Below are 6495 nucleotides of genomic sequence, written 5' to 3'. Positions count from 1 at the left end.
TCTGCCCCTTCTTTGCTTGTGCATGCATGTGCGAGTGCACATGCACATTCTCTTTCTCTTAAAAAATGTTTCAGAACTAAAAAATATATATACATTCAAAATGAGGAAAGATGTTGGTAGTAAAATTATACATCTTTTCAAAAATGTTATGACAACAATTACATTTACTTGAGAATATGACTATATATTTTATCTGTTTATTTTGTGTGTTGGGGTCTTCCAAATAAGATGCCCATGGTAGTTTCAAGGTCCTAAAACCACCTTGAATTCAAGGAAGTTATGAAGTTTGTGAGTCCTACAAAGCTTCTAGTATCCTGACAGCTCTATCCGTTGTACTTCTTCCAACAAGAATAGCTAGTATTTATTGAACTGTCTCTATGTGCCACACACTGTTCCAAGTTCTTCCAGTGCAGTATTTCAATAAATCCTCACAATAATCTCATGAGGCAGGAACCATTGTCATGATCATAGTTTAGAAGAGGAAATGGGTCTGGAGAGTTTGAATGACTTGTCTGAGCTCACACTGCAAGTAGAGGTGGAAAGAGGGCCATCATTCACTGTTTTTCCAATTTCTTTCCTTTTAAGGGGAAGGACTCTTTGTGACCATGTCCCTGATTCCTGTGCAGAGGTAATCTGACTATTCTGTGAATGTACATAGTTAAAATGAAAATGTTTACTTTCGTGTATCCCCAAATATGGAGGTATCCCTTTGTAAAGGATTCTTCTCATTTAGAAGTGCCTTTGGGGCATTTCTTGCTCTCTGTACTTTGAGTAGACTGGAAATTTATTTAACACGCATTGACCTTATGAGATCCAATTGTACAGAGGAGAAAGGACCGAAAGGGAGGTAGATGACACACTCAGTAGCACACCACACCTAGGAAGAATTTCCAGTTCTTCACTTTACCACTGCATCCCATGGCTAGTCATTGCATTAGATGGTGGCATTCCAGGTTCTGGAAGTCTATTGATGGAGGTGGAGAGAATACAGGTGAGTGGCTCATGCCATTATCAGACTTTTCAATCTTCTCCTGATGAGAAAGGTTGAGATTATCCTTGTATCTTCACATAGGGAAAGGAAAGTTAACCTGTTTAAAGGAGGACTCTTTGGATCTAACAAGGGGGTACTTACGTTCTGGAGGAAGAGCCTTTCCTCCTTTCTGTGCTTGCACTAGCCACTGTAAGAGACTCCCTCTTAATACATCATTCCTGCTCTTGAGTCAGCTCTGAGACTAGAAATTCTGCCTTAAAAGCTCCCTTATTCTCTACTGTTGAAGGATCTCAGAAGCCAGGTGTGACTGTATCAATTGAGCATTTATTATGTGCATAGCACTAGGCAAAGCATTATGAAAGAGACCAAAATTCCATTCTATATTATTTTGCAGCCTTGACGGAAGTCAAGACAGACAGAAGCAATTGAGAATACATATATTTAGGTTCCCAAATCACAAATAAATACTAAGTACTTTAAGAATTGAAAGGGGAGTGGTCAGTATAAGAGGGGAGTCTTCAAGAAACATTTCAAAGCTATTAAAAAATAAGTCATAATCTTGAAAGCTGATGTCCTATCAAACGTCCGGATAACACTTTTGCTTCAAAATTGCCTTTTCTATGCTCCTACCTAGGAAAAGTAGTGTTCTTTTTTTTCTATATTAATTATAAGCTGTTGTTTCCACATAGATACTTATAGGTTTGACATTCCTATTGTTGCAGGTAATAATCTTTATGTGCATTTGCCAAATTAATTTAAGATTGACTTTAAATTTAATCTCCAGCCATTTCTCGAGAAGTCAGATGCTTTATTGATGAGCCGAAATCTCTTTGTCCTCTTTTTCTTGGGTAGGAATCATCCATCATCAGCCCTATTAAGGCTCTGAGAGGCTAAAAACATTTTAGTCCATTTTTCCCCTTCTTCTTCTTCTTTTTTTTTTTTTTTTTTTTTGCTACAGTGAACTTGTCTTATGCTTTTAGGAGTTATACATTAAAGCATACCCTGCGTTGCAGACTGTAAGGCCCATAATAAATGAGAGGCTGGGTGTCAAATAACTCTTAAAAAATATGTCATTGAGATCCATACACTAAGGAGAATGTGAATACTTTTCTGTCAAAGCTACCCGTTGATAGGTTTGATGTCCATTGAGCTTATTCCCTACAGAGAGGAGAGGGACTTTTTTAAAAGTCTGTACCTGGTAGAAGAGTTTGGTATTTCTAGGCTTAGCTACTTTCCATTACTACACTACTTTGGAAAGTTCAGGTTGCATCAGGTATCAACTAATCATAGCAAGTACTTTTCTTAGTCCAAATCATTCTTACATTTCACTTTTCCTGTCTCGCATACCTGTTCTACCTTTTCTTCACTAACCAAGGTTTACTGCTCCTATCCCTTAAATCTCAGGTGGCCCTATCTATATTGCTTTCCTAACACTATGTACTTACTAGCCATATGTGCTCTGGAATCCCTAACCTTTCATAATGCCTACCCGCTGCTTTCTCTAGGCTACAAACCATGGCTAAAGAAACTAAAGGAAATGAGAATACCTGACATTCAATATTCTTGCTCTCTGGTTTCAGTTGACAATGAATTCACTCAGTTTGTTTTCCTCGCATCTGCTATACAACAGCTGTTCACATTCTTTTTACTTCCTCTTACACCTAATCACGTACTTTCACTCACCAAATGTACTTGTGGGTCAAGATTATCCAACAGCTATTCTCTCACCCACCATTCCTCCACCGAAGTCTCTTTTCTGTTGTTTTCATTCTCTGTTTTCCCATCTGTTTTGCTTCTGTTCCCATTCTCCAATCTTCTGTTTTGATTTTTAATGAAATCTATTGAGGTTTAATTTACATTCAATAAAACCTACCCAGTTTAAGTGTATGGTTTGATAAACCTTAACAGTTATAAAGCCACGAAACTATCACCAAAATGAAGATATAGAGTTTTTCCAAAATATGAAAAAAGTTGCCTCATATCATTCACAGTTAATCACCAACACCCATTATGGCTTCAGACAAACACTGATCTACATTCTATCACTATAGATTACGTTTGATTTTTCTAAGGCTTCATATAAATAAAACTATACAGTATGTATTCTTTTATTTCTGGCTTTTTGTTCTCAGAATAATCTCTTTCAGATTCATCCATACCCATGGTGGTGTCAGCAATTTTTGTAAGTAAAGTTTTGTTTAAACATCTCAATACTCATTCATTTACACATTATCCATGGCTGCATTCATGCTATAATGGGAGAGCTGAGTAATTGAATGGACTGCATGACCCATGAAGCCTAAAATATTTATTGTCTGGCCCTTCACAGGAAAAGTCTGCCAACTGCTAAGTGGTCAAATTTTATGGTATAAAGTTTTTTTGTATTTCTTTATTATTCTTTTAATGTCTATGAGAACTATAGTAATAATATTCATTCTGGACATTAGTAATTTGGGCTTTTTCTTGATATATATTATACATTTCATTGATCATTTCTAATATCTATTTTTTGTTTCATTAATTTTGTCTGTTTTCTACTTGATTTTCATTATTTCTTTGTTTATTTACCCATCTTTGATTTTGTTTGCTTTTCTATTTCTTTTTAAGGTTGAATCATAGACTATTAATTTCAGATTTTCTTCTTCCTCATATAAATATTTTTTAAAATTATTTATTTTGAGAGAGAGAGAGAGAGAGAAAACATGCATGCACAAGCTGGGGAGCAGTAGAGAGAAAGGGAGAGAGAAATACAATTCCAAGCAGGCTCTGCACTGTCAGCAAAGAACCCAGCCAGGGACTTGATCTCAGGAACCATGAGATCATTACCTAAGCTGAAATTGAGAGTTGGATGTTTAACTGACTGAGCCACCCCAATGTCCCCCCTCACATAAATAGTTAAAACTACGAATATATCTCTAAGCACTGCTTTAAATGAATTTCACATATTTTGACCTGTATTTTTATTTACTTGGTATTTTCTTATTCCTGCTGTGATTTTTTTCTGTGACACAAATTATTTACAAATGTAGTATTTAATTCTCAATTATTCAATGATTTTTCAGAAACCATATTTTTATCCCTAATTTAATTCTAATATAGTCAGAAAATATGTTGTTATGATTCCAAGCTGTCTAAATTTATTGAGGCTTGTTTTATGGCCTAGCATGTGGTCTTAGTGTCTGTTCCCTATGCACTTAAAAGGAATGTGTAAACTGCAGTTGTTTATACATAGTGTTTTATAAATATTGATTTGGTTAAATTTGATAGTGTTATTCAGATCACCTATATCTTTAATTTTTATTTTATCTTTATCTACAGCTAGATCACAGGGTGTCTAGCTGTTCTATCAATTGCTAAGAGATGGGCTTTAAAATTTTTAACTATGATGGTGGATTTGTCTATTTCTGTTTTATTGTCAATTTTCCTTTTAATGTATTTCTGGAATAATGCCACTAATCATATACACATTTTGACTCTTAGCTCAGCCTGACAAAAACTGATCCTTTTATCATTATAAGCTTTCTCTCTTTATCTCTGGTAATATTTCTTGTTCTGAAGTCTACTTTGACAGTAATATAGCTACTTCAGCTTTCTTGTAATCACTTTTTATAATGGAATATCTTTTCTCATCCTTTTACTTTTAATTATCTTGTCTTTATATATAAAGTTTATATATATCTTCTATCTCGTATATCTTTTTTTATCCACTCTGACACTACTGAATATTAACTGAAGTATTTAAGCCATTTACATTTAATGTAGTATTTAATATGACAGGTTTAAATCTACTATCATGTTTCTATTTGTCCTGTTTGTTTTGTTCCAGTTCCTTCTTTTCCAGGCTTCTTTTGGAATTGGCAATTTGTATAGCATTTTATCCTTTTCACTTAAAAATTTTTAAATGTCTATTATTTATTTATTTATTAGTTCTATGTTTTTTTTTTTTAATGTTTTTCTTTTTGAGAGAGAGAGCATGAGCAGAGAAGGGGCAGAGAGAAAGGGAGACACAGAATCTGAAGCAGGATCTAGGCTCTGAGCTGTCAGCACAGAGCTCATTGTAGGGCTTGAACTCGTGAGCCACAAGCTCATGACCTGAGCGGAAGTCAGATGCTTAACTGACTAAGCCACCGATGCACCCCACATTTATTTGTTTTTGAGAGAGAGACAGAGTGCAAGTGGGGTAGGGGCAGAGAGAGAGAGGGAGACACAGAATATTTTTACAACAGTATGCTTTCATTTCCTCATCTCATCCTTTGTGATATTTTTGTCTTCTTTTTACATGTTATATAAATTCTACATGTTATCACTTATCTTTTTTTAATGTTCATTTATTTATTTAGTTAGTTTTTGAGAAAGAGAGAGCATGTGCACACAGGCAAGGGAGGGGCAAAGAGAGAGAGGGAGAGAGAATACCAAGCAAGGTCCATCCAGGCTGCCAGTTCAGAGCCCAAAGTGGGGCAAGGTCTCTTGAACCATGAAATCATGACCGAGGCCGAAATCAAGAATCAGATGCTTAACTGACTGAGCCACCTAAGCGCCTCAATAGTCACTTATCTAAATTTTTCTAAAAGGAAAAAAGTTCTTTATATTTAGCCACAGATTTTCCAATTCAAGCCTTCTGTTTTTTTTTTTTAATGTTTATTTAATTTTGAGAGATAGAGAGAGACAGAGTGTGAGTGAGGGAAGGGGCTCTTCTTGGGTCTGCTTGGGATTCCCTCTCCCTCTCTCTCTGCTGCTCCCCTGCTTGCTCTCTACCTCTCTCTCTCAAGAATAAATAAACATTAAAAAAAAAAATCTATGTGAGACAAATTTGCATTGAAACCTGAGTTGTTGCATGTGAAAAATGGTTTTTTTTCAGGGAAAAAAAGATGATAGAAAAATAGATATGTTCCCAGAAGTGAGCTGATAAAATACGTAAGTACAAACACACATAAATACTTAAAAGCTTTTTGAGAACCATTTTCCTCAGTTCTGCACAGAATGACTTCACTTTCGTTTGGAAAATATTTAACAAAAGATTCAACAATTAAATATCTCAAGATGCATGATAATTTTTAATCTTTAATCTTCGTGAAATTATTAGAGACATCGCCAAAGGTCACACTACAGAGAAAGCAAATTACACAAATGAACAAGGAAACTGAGTAAAACCACACTGTTGGTCATTATTATGAAAACCTAGTCACCTGCTGTGTTTGTCCAATACAGTAGCCACATGTAACAATTTAAATTTAAGTAAAACTAGAGTAGAAAATTCAGTTCCTCAGACACAGAAGCTGCATTTCAAGTGCTCAAAAGCCCATGTGCTGGGGGCTGCCATGTTGGACAGCAGAAGTACAGAACATTACCACCATCATTCTATCGAGCCCTGACAAACTCTGTGCATCCATCCGATCAATGGTGTATAAAACAAATAAGAATACTTAATATTTATTGAATTACTGGCTTAAAGACCCTATCCCTTTGTCACACCTTCCCTGATTTTTCATGACATTAAAAAAAGT

This window comes from Crocuta crocuta, unplaced genomic scaffold (genome assembly GCF_008692635.1).
Source record: "Crocuta crocuta isolate KB4526 unplaced genomic scaffold, BGI_CrCroc_1.0 scaffold190, whole genome shotgun sequence".
NCBI lineage: Eukaryota > Metazoa > Chordata > Mammalia > Carnivora > Hyaenidae > Crocuta > Crocuta crocuta.
Note: the sequence above shows the minus strand (reverse complement) of the source record.